Here is a 15,923-nt window from a genome sequence, read left to right as displayed (position 1 = left end):
TTGATAGTTTGAATGGACCGGTCTACTGCCGCAAGAATCTCAGAAACAGTTTGGAAGCGAGTGCCACGAAGTGGTTCCTACATCTTAGAAATTAAGTCATAGTCACAAGGGCTTAGATGTGGGGAGTATGGTGGATGGTAAAGCACTTCCCAGCCCCATCGCTTGAACAAATCAGTCACAGCTTGCGCTGCATGCGGCCGAGCAAAATGTCATGCAAAATGAGAGGAGCGTTCTGCAGAAAGTGTCGCTGTTTTTTTCTCAAAGCTTGTCGGAGATTGTGCTCCAAAAATGAGCAATAATACTGCGCAGTGACGGTTTACTGTGGGAGAACGGTATGCGTTGGATGACAACATCACAGTCGTACACGAGAATCACCATAACTTTCACATTGCTGGGGTTCTGACGAAATTTCGAACGTCGTGGTGACCCGTGATGACGCCATTCGTTTGACTGGCGTTTCAGTTCTGGCTGGTACGATCAGGCCCAAGTCTCATCCAGCGTAATGATACGGCGTAAAAAAGCATCTCCTTCGCGCTCATAGCGCTCCAGGTGGGTTCGGGCAGCATCGTATCGTAGCCATTTCTGCATTTCCGTCAATTAATGTGGAACCCATCGTGAAGCAATTTTTCTCATGGACAGGCGTTCCTTCAGAATGTGCAGCACAGTCGTATGCGCTAACCCTCTTTGTCCGGCCAGCTGACGAATCGTTTGGCGGCGATCACTGTCCATTAGTGCGGCAACAGCTTGCACGTCTGCATCGCTGACACTCGGACGACCTGGCCGCAGCATGTCTGCCACGTTTTGGAGTCCTTCATTGAATGCTTTCACCCATCTTGCTACGGTTCTGTAAGGCAATGCAGATTCCCCGCAAGCCTCTTGAAGCCCTTGATGACACTGTCGTGCTGTACGACCTCTGGCACATTAAATTTTTATCCAACATCGTTGTTCTTGATTTGAAAACATGGTGACAACACCTACTTTAGACCGCGAGCTAATACAAGGATCCCTTCTTCGCGTCACTCCGCATGCGCGTGAGGCAGGACGAGTCTTTTTGCTGAGAGGTAAGGTAGGTATGTAGTTTACGTGTGGTATACGCGATATTCTTTGGTTTTGTTACGTAGCGTTTTTTCAGCTGGGTTGCCACTATTAAAGTTCCAACCCTCGTATTTCCAGCAGAAACTGACAATCTGGCCACTAAATCTAAATCGGACTCATTGGGACTTTCGTAGGCCCTGCTATTAATGTACCCCAAACAAAAGAAATCTGTGCATGTCAAATCTAGTAATCGCGAGGCTAAAGAACAGTTCCACCCCATCCTGTCCAATATGGGAGCCGTATGTAACGTAAGGGTAATTCCTAGGAGGTGCTGTGTATTGTGCTGAAGTGAGCTATCATCCTATTCTGCTAAAATCATGTTAATGCCTGAAAAGCTGGAGGAATATCGGCAAGAAGTTCCGAGAAATTCTGTGGAAACATGGCGTATGTGCAGCCATTCAAATTACTAGATAGAATTGTGGAATTACCAATGTGCCAGGTCATACAACAATTCCGTGATACTGTAAGAGTAGTAATTCGCTTAGTAAAATAAATCAGTAGTCATCGACACAACGCAACAACTTTTATATTTTTCAAAAACACGTTACAAGAATGCATGCATCTGAATAGTCTACACCACTAATTAAGATACAGATACGGTTATAGTTAGATACATAAGATGTCTTTTTAATTAAATTTGCAGTTAGAAAGTAAATAAGAGCCCAGTTACTGTTAAACAGCCACAGAACGTACAGTCTTACTAAATAGTTTTGTTCCATGCTAGGCCAAACGTTAAAGGATAACCTTTGTTGATTGTTGTGTGATCTCGTGCTCTGTAGATTGACATGCTCTCAGATGGGAGAATTGTGAGTATTAAACATACACAAATGTACAAACGTAGCCTCTTGAATGAATATGGATGGAAATCAGAATTTACTGCAGCTTGCTACAAGTAACAGCGGGCAAAGATACCACAGAGAGGATAATCATCCGGTTTTTCAGATGCCTGCTCTGTCTGCAAATGATACGAATGCATTTTTTCCTCGTTTAAAATACTCACAACGGTTGGCTGGTTCACATCCGACTCATATTCAAAAACTCTCGTGGTTGAACAGTATTAGCCTCAAATGTACATATTACAACTATTTCTATTGCAGAGTTCCTGAAATATCTTTCTTTGACATTCTGCAAATTGGAATGACCCACTTAATTCAAGGGTCGATTAATACGCTTGAATGTTTGGCGGTTCTGTAGCTGTCAATTCGGGAATCGTTCTTTGCATATCCTTTGCGTTAGCTGCTTCAATTCCACCCGCAACCCAATAAGTAAAATGAACGGCGATGAGCTCCACTTTCACTTAGCGGTTGATACTACTCAATCCTCACCGGGGGGGGGATTTGCGTCAATGAACCACTTCTATCTATCGAACTCAAAAATTGCACCCTTTATTACCTCAACTCGCTATTTTCGAGTTTGTTCATACATTCCATTGAAAAATCTGCTTATTTCAGTCCTCTCTACCTGCTTTTACATATTTTCCAGATACTTTAAAATTATCTTGTATACTTTCTATCAAGAGTAAATTTAAAGCTATAATAAATAAATAAATGAGGAAGACAGAAAAAAAAAAATAGAAGACACTAATTTATTAAAATTTCCAAGCTTACAGTTACGACTTAAACAATCAAAATTCAACTAGATAAGACTGTTATCTTCTTTTTTTCTTTTTTTCTGAATTTCTGCGTAAACTATTTAATTGAAAGTCCTTTTTCGCACTATCATGTGAAAATCCTCAAAAGAATTCCTGAGCTGCCTAAAATTAACTATGAACACTTTTACATGACTTTAAAGTATAAGAAATATTGTGCTATAAGGAATATTCTGCTCATTAAGTTAATACTCTCTTCATTTGATTCTGCTTGAAAATAATATGAGCTTATATGCCGTCTTCCCTTTCTTTTAAAATAAATGTACTTTTTGTAAGTGAAGAATGTTACTTTGTGATCTATTAAAATAAAGTAATCGCAAGCAAATGCAGTATTATTTTTATAATACATTTGAGTGACACCATATGTTATCTGACCTCACATAACACGACCTTCCTTGGCATTCTGCCCAAATGCTTAGACCTGTCTAGTAAGGCTTAAGTATCAAGGTAAGCATTTAAAGGTATTTAAGAGTGCGCTTTTTACAAGCTGTATTAGTAACATTACTACTATTTAAAATTTAATTCTTTCATCAAATAGTTTCTTTTTCTGTAATTATATTAACAGGAATCCACATTACGAATATGCGTTTAAGTCATTCGAAGGATCTTTTGTTAGGTTGTTATACACAGGAGCATCAAGAACAGCTTAAACATTTGATATCATCTTCTCCAGATGCCAATATTTCGGCACGTGTACCCAGATCGCATATGGATAGAATTATTTTATTTGGAGTTCCTATTAATGTAACTGAGACTACTATCGAAGATGCTTTTAAGGCGCTCTTGCCGAGAGATACTAATTTAAATTAAAATTTTGTCACAAGCTTTAAATGTACAGACAATAGTAAGAATTTCATTCTACAAATAGACAAGCGGTCTTTGACATTACTGGGTCATAAGGGTCGCGTTTATGTCGAATTCCATTTTTGTAGTTTTCGTAAATATATTCGAATTTTAAGGTAGTATGGTTGCCAGGCTTTTGGCCACCATATTCGAAATTGTACAAATTCTTTATTTTGCTCTCGCTGCGCTCATACGCATGATAATTTTAATTCCGAACTGTAAAGAGGGTCATCTTCTATTAACTGTCTAAGATCAAATTTAGAAACGCACACACAGTACAATATTTGCCACACTTCTAATTCTTATGCTTGCCCTGTTTTTAAAAAAGAGTTACGTCCTTAGTTACAGGTTATGTCTTAAAATAGCAAACTAAATATTTTTGCTATATTATTTGTTTGTTTTTCTTTTCTTAGTTTTTGAGAATAATTGTATTTCAAACCAGAATATGTTAATTAGCAGGGCATTTGTTCTATAATTAAGATAAATCATTGCCTAGATAAGAATTGATTTAGATAGATAAGAATCATTAATAAATAGATAATGTTCTTTAAATTAAATTTTACTGCTCTGCTTTTCGTATTAACTATGAAAATGAAATTTGATAATTTGTTAATTGTTTATTATTGTTTTGGTTTTTAGAGTTGAGAATTTATGAAAAATTAATTTAAATAGTGACCACATTTTTTATGTAATTATGATCTAATTGCCTTGACTGGAATTCAATTGTGTAGCCGTTCCCAACTAGCTAAGAACAATATATGAATTCAAGACTTCACGATTTTAAGAGGTTTCTAATAACTTTCAAACTTGCATTTTTTTTATAAATATGGTTGAAGGCAGCAGTTGTAACTGCTTAGCTCTTGTATGCAAATTTTGATTATGTAATATAACATTTGTACATATGTCGCACAAAGTGCAAAGATGTCATTGATACATATTCTTTAATTTTTGTAACAACTATTTTGGTTGATACAAAATAAGCATCGCTAAGCTGGCAGTCCACCTAGTTATGGTGGCTGCTGGTTGCACAAGAAGATTTTAGCGCCGCTGATCAGGTATTAATTCCGATTGGTTTCACCTTAGGACAGAAGCTTGCTCAGCGGCGAACTTACGAACTATGGGTTAAAAGTAAAAAGTATTATCATTTAAATTATTTTGTCATGCGGATCATATCCCAATAGTCTATCTGGTGAATACCATCCAACAGCGGTTGAGGTGTAAAATCGCAGAATTCTGGTAGTTCAACCCGAGTTCAAATTCCAGAAGAAAGGCTGACTGCATAGGAGTTTCCCAGTTGTGTGATGTAAAAATAAACTTGTTTCTTTTAAAAATCCTACACCGAAGATGTCCTCTTTCAGGTAGATAGTCTCTGCGTACTTCGCCATAATCCAGGTAATCCTAGTGGATACGTCTAGACTGCACATCTATTGTTGGTTTTAATTGCCTTGGGGAAACTAATACACTTATATACTCGAAATACAATCATAGTTTTTGAAAACGCATTGAAGGTTGTGCTGATTCTGTGAGGAAAATGCATATCTGAATTGATGCTCTGGTGTAGAAATATATATCGTATTCGGAGGAGGAGGAAGTTAAGTGGTTTCTATCTTCTAGGTAAACACTATAATGAAATCCTTCAGACGGAATAATTTTAGATAGTAAGACTTATGTCCTACCATTCTTCTCTAATATTTTTTAACTCTCGCTTTGCGTTTTTTAAATATTTTTGAACACCTTAGGTAGAGGTGAATATTTTAGAGAAAGTTTTATACAACCCAATCAGTTTTTTTAATTTTATTTATACGCAATCTGATTCTAATAATTTTTCTATTTAATAAGTCCTTATTTTTGTGTATAAATTTGTTTGAAAATTGCATTTAAAAGTATAAACTTTTTAAATACTGAAATATTTTTTAATTTAATGTCTGTGTCCTTAAATTACAATTATTCTCAAAATTTAATAAAAAAAAGCAAACCAGCTTTTACTAAGCGATAAAACATTATTAAATATATTTATTATTTTCCTTGTAAAAAAGTTAATGTTCTTGTCTTCTGTATGTCGTAAAACAAATTTTCTTTATTTTACGACATACCGAATAAGTTCATTACTAAGCAGAAAAATCGTATTTAAAACTAAAAATCAAGCGTTAAATATATCAGCTACTAAAGACAGTATTTCTTCTTGCCCAAAATAATCTAATTTAAACCAACAGATACGAAACAAATATAACTATCTAAAACAGCCAGCTAGATTTAATTGCCAATAGCTCTTCAATAATTTTATTATATGTCGAACTCGTATATGTCTCTATGTTGAACATAATCATGAATCACTTACTGTATAAGAAAAACAATGTCATAAAGATTAAGTCTTTGGATGTAAAAAGTTCCCATTTAATTTTCCCATTTATTCCCATTTAATCACGTGTCCTCCACGTCATCCAGACGAGTTCATTGAAACATGTATGGATGATCATAATGTTTTGACTCGTCAGTGTATTTAACGGTTTGCGAAGAAACTTTATCTCGAACTTGCAGATAAGTCATTAAAATCGTAGAGCCATTGGGATATTTTGAAGCAATGCCTTCGCCGAAACACGAACCCGGACCTCTCGAATACGTGTCAAGCGTGCTACTGCAACACCACGAAGGTATGCTGGAAGGAGGGAGGAAATACCTATATACTCCCTCTTTGAAAAGGCGACTGGGAATTAGGAGCCCAGTCGCCAAATCCTGTTGTTGATGAATTGTTTACCATCTTTTAGTTCGGGTGCCATTTTTAGAGCCATTATACTATTTTAAAGCATGAGATGTGATAATATGCAATGTAATGTTAAGAACATTGTTTTCCTACATTTTAATGTGAGTGATTTAAATAAGTATGTATTAAATTCATGAGATATCTAATTAGAAATAATCATTATTTTTCTGAAATTATAATTGCTGCACCTATTAAAATCAGTATATATATATATATATAATTTATTTACTAAATAATATTGATTAATTGATTATATCTCCTAAGTTTAATTAAAGTAGAATGATCTTAAAAGAGTGAATCCATACTAGTAAGTTATATTTTGAAAGATGTTTTGAAGTAACTTGAAAGTAAAATGTTAATAATGTTTCATTCCTTTTACAATTGAAATTTTGTTCTTCATGATGGTTTAATTCCAGTCCCCGTTGAAACATTATTAACATTTTACTTTCAAGTTACTTCAAAACATCTTTCAAAATATAACTTACTAGTATGGATTCAATCTTTTAAGATCATTCTACTTTAATTAAACTTAGGAGATAATATAATCAATTAATCAATATTATTTAGTAAATAAATTATTATTAACTTACTTTGCAGCAATTGCGCAAGTAGTAATAACTTGTTTTCGCACTAAATGAATTTAAGATCATACAACATTATATATATATATATATTTCTTTTCAGAGTAACTTGACCGCCCTCTAGCTTGAAGAATGACGACTTTTATTAACAAATGACTTTTTTCCAATTTACTCTTTCTATTGTGGCCAAAAATAAGTATTTTTAGCTTAATTAGCCATTTTCACTCGTTTTCACTTATTTTTAACAGTTTTGTTCTAACAACTTGGCTCACCCCATTTTGAGTTCTTTCCGTGTCTTTTCTCGTCTGTCGCCCCCTTCTGTAAAAAAAGGGGGAACAAGATTTCCCGCCAACCTGCAATCTCAGCCCATTGGCCTTTACAGTTTTTATTGTTTCGCCCAACGACGTCACGAGACGATAAGGAAAGGTGGTTTGAGCAAGGAGGGATTTTGCACCCCTTTTTCCAAAATCATTTTTTCGGATGCAGAGGACGGAACCACTCAGGTCAGTTTATTCGTTTCTATTGTCTATGTTTTTGGTCCTAATAAGACCCTGCGACGTTTGTTTTCTTACAAATTTAATTACATTTTATTTGTTTACAGCACCATTCTCTTTATAAAAGTTACATCTTCTTTAAGGTCTAAAGGACCAGCTCGTACGTTGTTGTAATTTTTGACTAACAGCAGACCGCTATTTATTTTATTTTTTATTTTATTCTTTTATTCTATTTTGATTTTGATTTTAATTTTACATTGCTGGGAGTTGCAATAGCTTTTGACACCTTAATGTGTATTTCAGCGGACGCGTCGGGAAAAAGGAACAGAGCACTGAAGCTCCAAAAAAGGATATATTCCAAAAAAGATATATTCGGGAATACTAATGTTCTTTTATAAAAAATTTTTTCGCATTAAACAAGAGCTTCAATGGTCTGTTTCGGCGAAACGCGTAATGGTATTTAACCTAGTTCGACAATCATTTTTTTTCTCTTGAAAAGCCAATTGAGAGTACGAGTGGGTTAATTTACCATTTTCCGCTATTTAATTAATGTATATTGTATTGTTGCATTTTGTGTCTTCATTTTAATTTTTAAATTTTGCTTTTTATGTATTGGCATATTTTAATCTGTGTTTTTTGTACTTATATATTTTTTCCGTCGATCTAATTATCATGTGAGTTAACTTTTCACATATCACAACGGTCAGATTAATTTTTTCGTGCATTAGCAAGTCTTTCAGCATTAATTTTGGCTGTTTTTTTGCGTGTTTACAGTTTTTTTCCCCGTTTTTCCGGACAAATTTCTTTTTATTTATGTATTACTGCGTTATAATATTTCGTGGAGCTACAGCTCCTGGTAACTTTTTAGCAAGATCGCTGCAATGTTTCTACCTACTACTATTATATATATACATATATATATATATATATATATATATATATATTCTTTTCCATGATAACTATTTAATGAGGCTCTTAAAGAAATAATATAGTGAATAAAAAAAGTGTAGGGCAACATTTAACACTCTAGTATGAAGAACATGATATTTAATAAATAGAGTTATCACATGAAAGTTAATAATAAAAGGGGCAAGACTTTTTTTGTTTTTATGTTTGTTTTGTTTTGTTTTGTTTGTTTGTTTGTTATCCATTTTACTAAGAAAACTGAATGTATTGGTATAATGAACTGAGATAGGACTGAAAAATATTAAAATTTGTAAGCATAGAGTTAAAAATACATGTATACAACATATAAACCATGTGATCCCACATACATTTTTAGGCCTTTTTCGGATTGTGGAAAAAACTGCGCACCCTTCCTCTGTCTATTCCACGGAGTATTAAAAGTATAATTCGGAGTTTAATTCCACGGTGTCTTTGTACTCCGTGGTCTGTTCTAACTTCCTTGCTTAGGGTAAGAGCACGGGGCAAGAGTTAACTGAAACAACTTTCAGCTCAGTCTACCAAGAGAAATTTATGTGTAGCACCAGGGTGCTTGGGTCCAGGACCCTAGCCCACATCGAAGAACAGTGTTGTTTACGAATGGCACAGGAAAATAACTTGTACAGCTTACACGTAATAAATTCAAGAAATGAATTTAAAAACAAATGAAATGATTTCAAAACAAATGAAAAACAAACATATTTACATAACATACGTAATTTTTCATATTCCGTTATCAAATAATTCTTATGAAGAAGCATGGGCAAAATTGCTTGCTAGGTACGATAAAAAGAAACAAATCGTACAATCGTTAATTAAAACATTTATGGATCAAAAATGTATTTCACAGGTTGATAATGTTAATTTACAGCAATTAGCTGATACTTCCGATGAAGTTATCAGAGGTTTAAAAGCTCTTGGTGACGAAGCAATTTCTAGGGATCCATGGTTAATATTTATGTTGCTTCAAAAGGTAGATTCAGAAACTCGAAAGTTATGGGCACAGAAAACAGCGGAAGATGATTTTCCTACATTGGAATCATTTTTTGAATTTTTAAATTTAAGGTGTTCTTCTCTTGAAATTATCATAAATAAAGAAACAGAAGCTAAAGTTGTTAATAAAAGTAGTAATGTTAGTTCTAAAACATTACAGAATTCTAAATTTAGTAATACTAAATGTTCGAAATGTAACGGACTTCATGCGTTAAATTTAAGAATTTGGATGTTACTGCTAGAAAGAACTTTGTGAAAAAACGAGGATTGTTTTTTATGTTTAAATTCACATCTAATCAAAAACTGTAATTCACAGTTAAAGTGTAATTTGTGTAATTCAAAAACGCATAATAGTTTGTTGCATGAAGATATTAAAGCTAACAACGTACAGCTTTTAACAGCGCCAAATGAAAACGAAAGCACTCCAGAGAGAATTTCGAATGAATCATGCGAGGGTCAAGGTCAGGTAGTTGTCAGTAATACGATTCAAAATTGTAACTCGGCGATTTTGCCTACAGTTCTCGCACTCGCATTTTCATCCAGTGGCGAAACTATCGAAATTAAATTATTATTGGATTCCGGAAGTGAAAGTTCGTTTATTTCTGAACGAGCTGTTCGAAGGTTAGGATTAAAAAGAACAAATCAAAGGTTACTTTTCGTGGAATTGGCGGAGTGCCAGCTTCCAAAACTCGTGGTTTTGTTGATTTTAAAGTTCGGTCAAAGATAAATAATCAAGTAATTGATGTTAACGCATACATTTTGGATAGGTTAACTTTGCCATTGCCGGAACAAGTGATTAACGTAAAGCATATAGAATACATTAAATCTATTCCGTTAGCGGATCCGAATTTTGCTCAACCCAAAGAAATTGATTTGATTTTAGGAGCTGATTATCTTTTCTCCGTTTTAAGATGTGGCCAAATATATGGTTCGAAAAATGAGTCTGTAGCTCAAAATACAATTTTCGGTTGGGTGATTGCTGGGAAGGTCGGAAATAATATGGAAGGCTCAAAAACAGCAAATGCACACTTCATAAAATTAGAAGATAATGTAAATATTGATTACGAACTTAAAAGTTTCTGGGAAATGGAGGATATTATCGATGTTGGGAAGAAGGAATTTCTGACACCTGAGAAACAATTTTGTGAATCACATTTTCAAAACACTCATGCTGTTAATTCAGATGGGCGATTTGTTGTAAAACTTCCATTTTATAAATCGCATTTGAAGTTGGGTGATTCAAAACCGGCAGTAATTTCTAGGTTGCGTTCCATGAAACGAAAATTCAAAGATAATCCGGAATTTGAAAAACAGTATAAAGATTTCATACGTGAATATGAACAGTTAGGACATATGACTGTGATTAATGATGATTTATCTAACAGATCGGATACAGAAAAGTTTTATCTTCCTCATAATGCGGTAATTAAACCTTCTAGCACGACGACAAAATTAAGACTAGTTTTTGATGCATCCTGCAAATCTGAAAATGGTATATCATTGAATTCTCTTTTAGGGGTAGGTCCGAAATTACAAAGAGATATTTTTGAGATTTTGATTAATTTTCGATTTCCTAAAATTGTTTTCACAGCCGATGTGGAGAAGATGTATTGTCAGGTGATGGTAGCCCCTGAAGATCAGAATTATCAATTAATACTTTGGCGATACAATTCTAGTGATAAAATGCGCACGTACAAGTTGAAAACAGTTACTTATGGTCTTTCCTCTGCTTCATTTTTAGCAACTCGATGTCTGAAGCAGGTAGCTTTAGAGTCTAAAGAGGATTCAGATGTATCTCGTATATTGCAAGAGGATATGTATATGGACGACTTATTGTCAGGTGCAAATACAGTTGATGATGCAGTATTTGTCTGCAAGAAAATATCTTCAATTTTACATGCACGTGGTTTTGATTTGAGGAAGTGGAATTCAAATTCTGTAGAATTCTTAACTGAATTTAAGGAACATTGTTCATTGAATTCTGATTTTGAGATATCTCCTAATTCGAGTTCGAAAGTCTTAGGACTTTTCTGGAATTCAACTACTGATACCTTTAGTTTTAAAGCTACACTGCACATCAACGCACCAATAACAAAGAGACGCATATTAGCAGAATCTGCTCGCATTTTCGATCCTTTAGATCTCTTATCTCCTTGCACTATATTGATTAAAATATTCTATCAGAAACTATGGTTAGTTAAAGGCGAGTGGGATTTAGTTGTTCCCCAGCATATCTCAGATGATTGGTTTAAATTTCAAGAGACATTCAGTCAAATCAATAATTGTGAAATTCCGAGATGTGTCATACTTACAACGGACAGTGTTATCCAACTACATGGATTTTCTGATGCATCTTCGCAGGCTTATGCAGCAGCCATTTACTGTCGCCAAAGTTGCAATGGTACGGTTAAGGTTAATCTTTTGGTATCAAAGACTAAAGTCGCGCCTATAAAGCAAGTATCCATTCCTCGATTAGAACTCTGTGCTGCGTATTTGTTGACCAGATTAATGCGATCTCTATTGAACATTTTAAAGAAGTTTGATTTTGAAATCTTTGCGTGGACGGATTCCAAGGTAGTTCTGTCTTGGCTATCAGCTCATCCACGTAAGTGGAAAACTTTTGTGGCAAACAGAACATCTGAAATCATAGAAGTGATACCTATTAAACATTGGAATCATGTTCCCTCTAAACAGAATCCTGCAGACATTGCTTCTCGTGGTATTGAACCTCAACTCCTACCAAATTGTACTTTGTGGTGGAATGGTCCACCATGGTTGCGTCAGGAAGAGAAAAAATGGCCTGAATATGAATTAAAATCTGAAGATGATACTGAAGTAAAGGCCGAACAAAGATCTGATCCTATTTTTATTTCTCATATACGTGAATCGAATGATTTATTAGCTAATTTGTTCGAGCATTATTCTTCGCGTTGTAAAATTGCTCGTATTCTGGCTTACTGCCAAAGATTTATTACTAATTGCAAGAAGCATCATGTTACTCAGAACATTTCACGTAGTGGCATTAACTCCAGCTGCCTTATGCCGCTAACATTTCTAAAGATTCGAGCAGCAGAAAATTTCATTATTCGTTGGATTCAGAATCATCATTTCAAAGATGATTTACAATGTATTAAAGAAGAGAAACCTTTACCCAAGAAGAACCAACTACGTTCTTTGTATCCATTCGTAGATAAAGATGGTCTCTTACGGGTGGGAGGACGTCTTCGAAATTCATCTTTAGCATTTAACATCAAACATCCTGTCATACTTCCTTCTCGACATAAATTTAGCGAATTACCTGTGAAAGAACTTCATATTACTTACCTTCATGCTGGTCCTTCTTTATTATCACACCTCATCAGACAATCTTACTGGATAATTGGAGGAAAGAAACTGATACGCAGTTGTGTCAACCATTGCTTAATATGTCATCGATTTAAAGCTGCTTCAAATCCGCAATTGATGGGTGACTTACCTGAACATCGTGTGACTTTGGAACGACCTTTTTACGCATCTGGTATGGATTACGATGGTCCTATTATCATGAAATTTAATAAGGGTCGTGGCTCTAAAACAACGAAAGGCTATATAGCTCTGTTTGTTTGCTTGTCGACTAAAGCTGTGCATATAGAAGCAGTCAGTGACCTGACGGCAGACTCGTTTATCGCTGCACTTAGACGTTTCATTTCACGTCGCGGTGCACCACGGCACATTTACAGTGACAACGGTACCAATTTTGTGAGAGCATGCCGAAAACTACAAGAACTAAATCAGATTTGGTCTTCCTTGTATGCAACGGAATCGGTTTCCCGAGAACTAACTAAGTTATCTATTGAATGGCATTTTATACCGCCTGCTTCGCCCCACTTCGGAGGAATATGGGAAGCCGGGATTCGCTCAGCGAAATTTCATCTAAGAAGAGTATTGAAAGAGACTCTTTTAACCTACGAAGAGTTGTCAACGCTACTTACCCAGATCGAGGCTATTTTGAATTCACGTCCACTTACTTACGTGAACGATACTGATATTAACTGTATTAATGTTTTAACCCCTTCTCATTTCATTACAGGTGATACTTTAACTTCCTTTCCAGAGAACCATCAGACTTTACGCACAGGGAGTTCTAGGTGGGAACTTGTACAGAATCTACGTCTGGGATTCTGGAAGCGATGGAAAAAGGAATACTTGACTTCGCTTCAGCAGAGATTCAAGTGGCAGTACAACAGACCCAATCTAAAAATCGACACCGTGGTTCTTATCATCGAAGATGGATCTCCACCGCTAGCTTGGCCTATTGGACGGATCATCAATGTCCATCTGGGCAAGGACGGCTTAGCTCGCGTAGCCACTGTCAAAACTAAAACTGGTGTTTTCAAGAGAGGAATTAATAAACTTTCACCTTTGCCTGTGTATCAGGACTAAACCTAATAGGGTGGGAGTATGGTCACTGCCACGCCTATCGAATTAATTTCTACCTTTTCGTTGCCCTGCGTTGGCAACACGCTTTTGAGATTTGTCGTTCGTAGGATTCGGTCGCTAAAAGCGTAGCTGGCCTGTAACGGTTGTAATTCTTATTTTATGCTTATCTGTACTCCTGAATTATTACTAAATGTTTACGTGTGAATGTTTTATTATTAAATGTATTCAGTTTGGTTGAAATAGACCGAGAGTGACTGAATTTATTAAGGATATTTAAAGTCGAAACTGCGTCATCCATGTCGGCGCCATTCTAATACGAGGTACGTAAACAATCATATACCCTGATGACAGGATTATTGATCCGTCTTCGATCATTAAAGAACTTGAGAGCAGTGCTGCAATTGAATGACTTAAGCTGCTGTATGCGTAATTCCTCGTGTAACTTTAGATTTCTCATGTACCACGCAGAATCAGTAATTTGCCGCAGTACACAATTCTGGCCAGTTTGTATCTTTTTTTCTGGCAGATTTGTATGAATACGCCCAACCGGGCAGGCATAACAAAGTATGGGACGCAACTTGGATTTATAAATGAGTAGCTTGTTGTCTATAGAAAATACACTATTTCGAGCAATTAAGGGAAAGACTGAGCGTTTACCTACTCGAAACTTTTTAATGATAGAGGTAATATATGTGTACCATGAAAGAGTTTTACTGAGGATCATCCCAAGATAAAGGACTTGCTTGGCCCAGGGGGTAGATACTTCATATAGCTGCAGGTTATTTTTGAACTTCGTTTTCTTCGTGAAGAGTATAGCTTGTGTCTTCTCGACACTGACTTTAATTTTCCACTTGGTCAGCCAAGTCTCAAGTGTATGTATGTAAACTTGTAGGCGTTGTATAGCTGGACTAACAAATGCAAATGAGAGAGGATCGCAGTGTCATCAGCATACATTGCGAGTGTCGTGTTTGGTGTAGTGGGAATGTCTTTCACGCATACACTGAAAAGTGTAATTCCAAGAAGGGACCCCTGGGGGACTCCAGCCTGGATGGGCCTGCGAATGAAGAGTGTTCCTGTTACTTGAAAGACAAAGTATCTACCGGTCATCTAGGACTTAATTATGTTAGTGATGTGTCCTGGGAAACCCAGATTGTGTAACTTGTACATGAGAACATACAGCCACACACGATCGAAAGTTTGGCAATGTCCATGAACAGGTCTTCCGTACCCATCTTTCGTTGTAGTCTTTCACTGATCATTTCAAATTTTAAACACTCTCTTAAGTTGGTTAGTCGTACAGTGCTGGCTTCGAAATATAAACTGGTGAGGTATCAAGATGTTATTTAGCTTAATAATGCTGGTTGACTCTCTTCAGAATAATGGCCTCTGTGATCTTGCTCAAGGATGATAACAGACTAATAAGGCGGTAAGATTCAGGAACATTTGGTGACTTGCGAGGTTTCAAGATTGGTGTGATCTTGGCGAGCTCAGGGAAGTATTCAGCTCAGTCTATTCGCCGTCGCAGAAGGGTCATCTCTCAGTCATTACAATAATGAATAAAGCAATTGAATGAAAATTTGCATCACTATCATGAAAATTGAGTTAAAACTTTGACATTATTATATATAAGACAAAAATGGAGTTACGTCTAATATTATTGCCGACTACGCAAAATATGTAACTGTGTTTTTTCTCTGGACGTTGTGTAAAATATTTTAACCGTCATGTGAAGTCTGCGTAACCGGAAACATTGTTTACAAACAGATTTTTTTTATGATTTGTATGGAATGGAATGAGAGGAGCTGGCGCTGAGATCACGAAAGCTGGAGGCAGTGTCTAAACATAGCTCCGAATTTTTTAAATAAGTGTTTCAGTAAATGTTTTCAACTCTCTAAAAAGTTTAATGCACCTTTCCTATGCAATGTCTCATTCATCAAATTAAGAAGGAAACTTCGCTTCTTCGAAACTTCAAACATCTTGTTCGCACACGAGAAATCCAAAAGAAACCCTGACACGGAATATTCAGATAAGTAAAATTCTGTTCTCTATACAATATCTTATTCTCTATCACTAAAGTGCCATTAAATTTCTATATTTATTTTTTTCATAAGATTCTAGCATTATACAATAGTTAGTAATAGTAGCAA

The sequence above is a fragment of the Stegodyphus dumicola genome, chromosome 5, assembly GCF_044657685.1.
Source record: "Stegodyphus dumicola isolate Sdum_Otavi_A_Nest chromosome 5, ASM4465768v1".
Classification (NCBI taxonomy): domain Eukaryota; kingdom Metazoa; phylum Arthropoda; class Arachnida; order Araneae; family Eresidae; genus Stegodyphus; species Stegodyphus dumicola.
Note: the sequence above shows the minus strand (reverse complement) of the source record.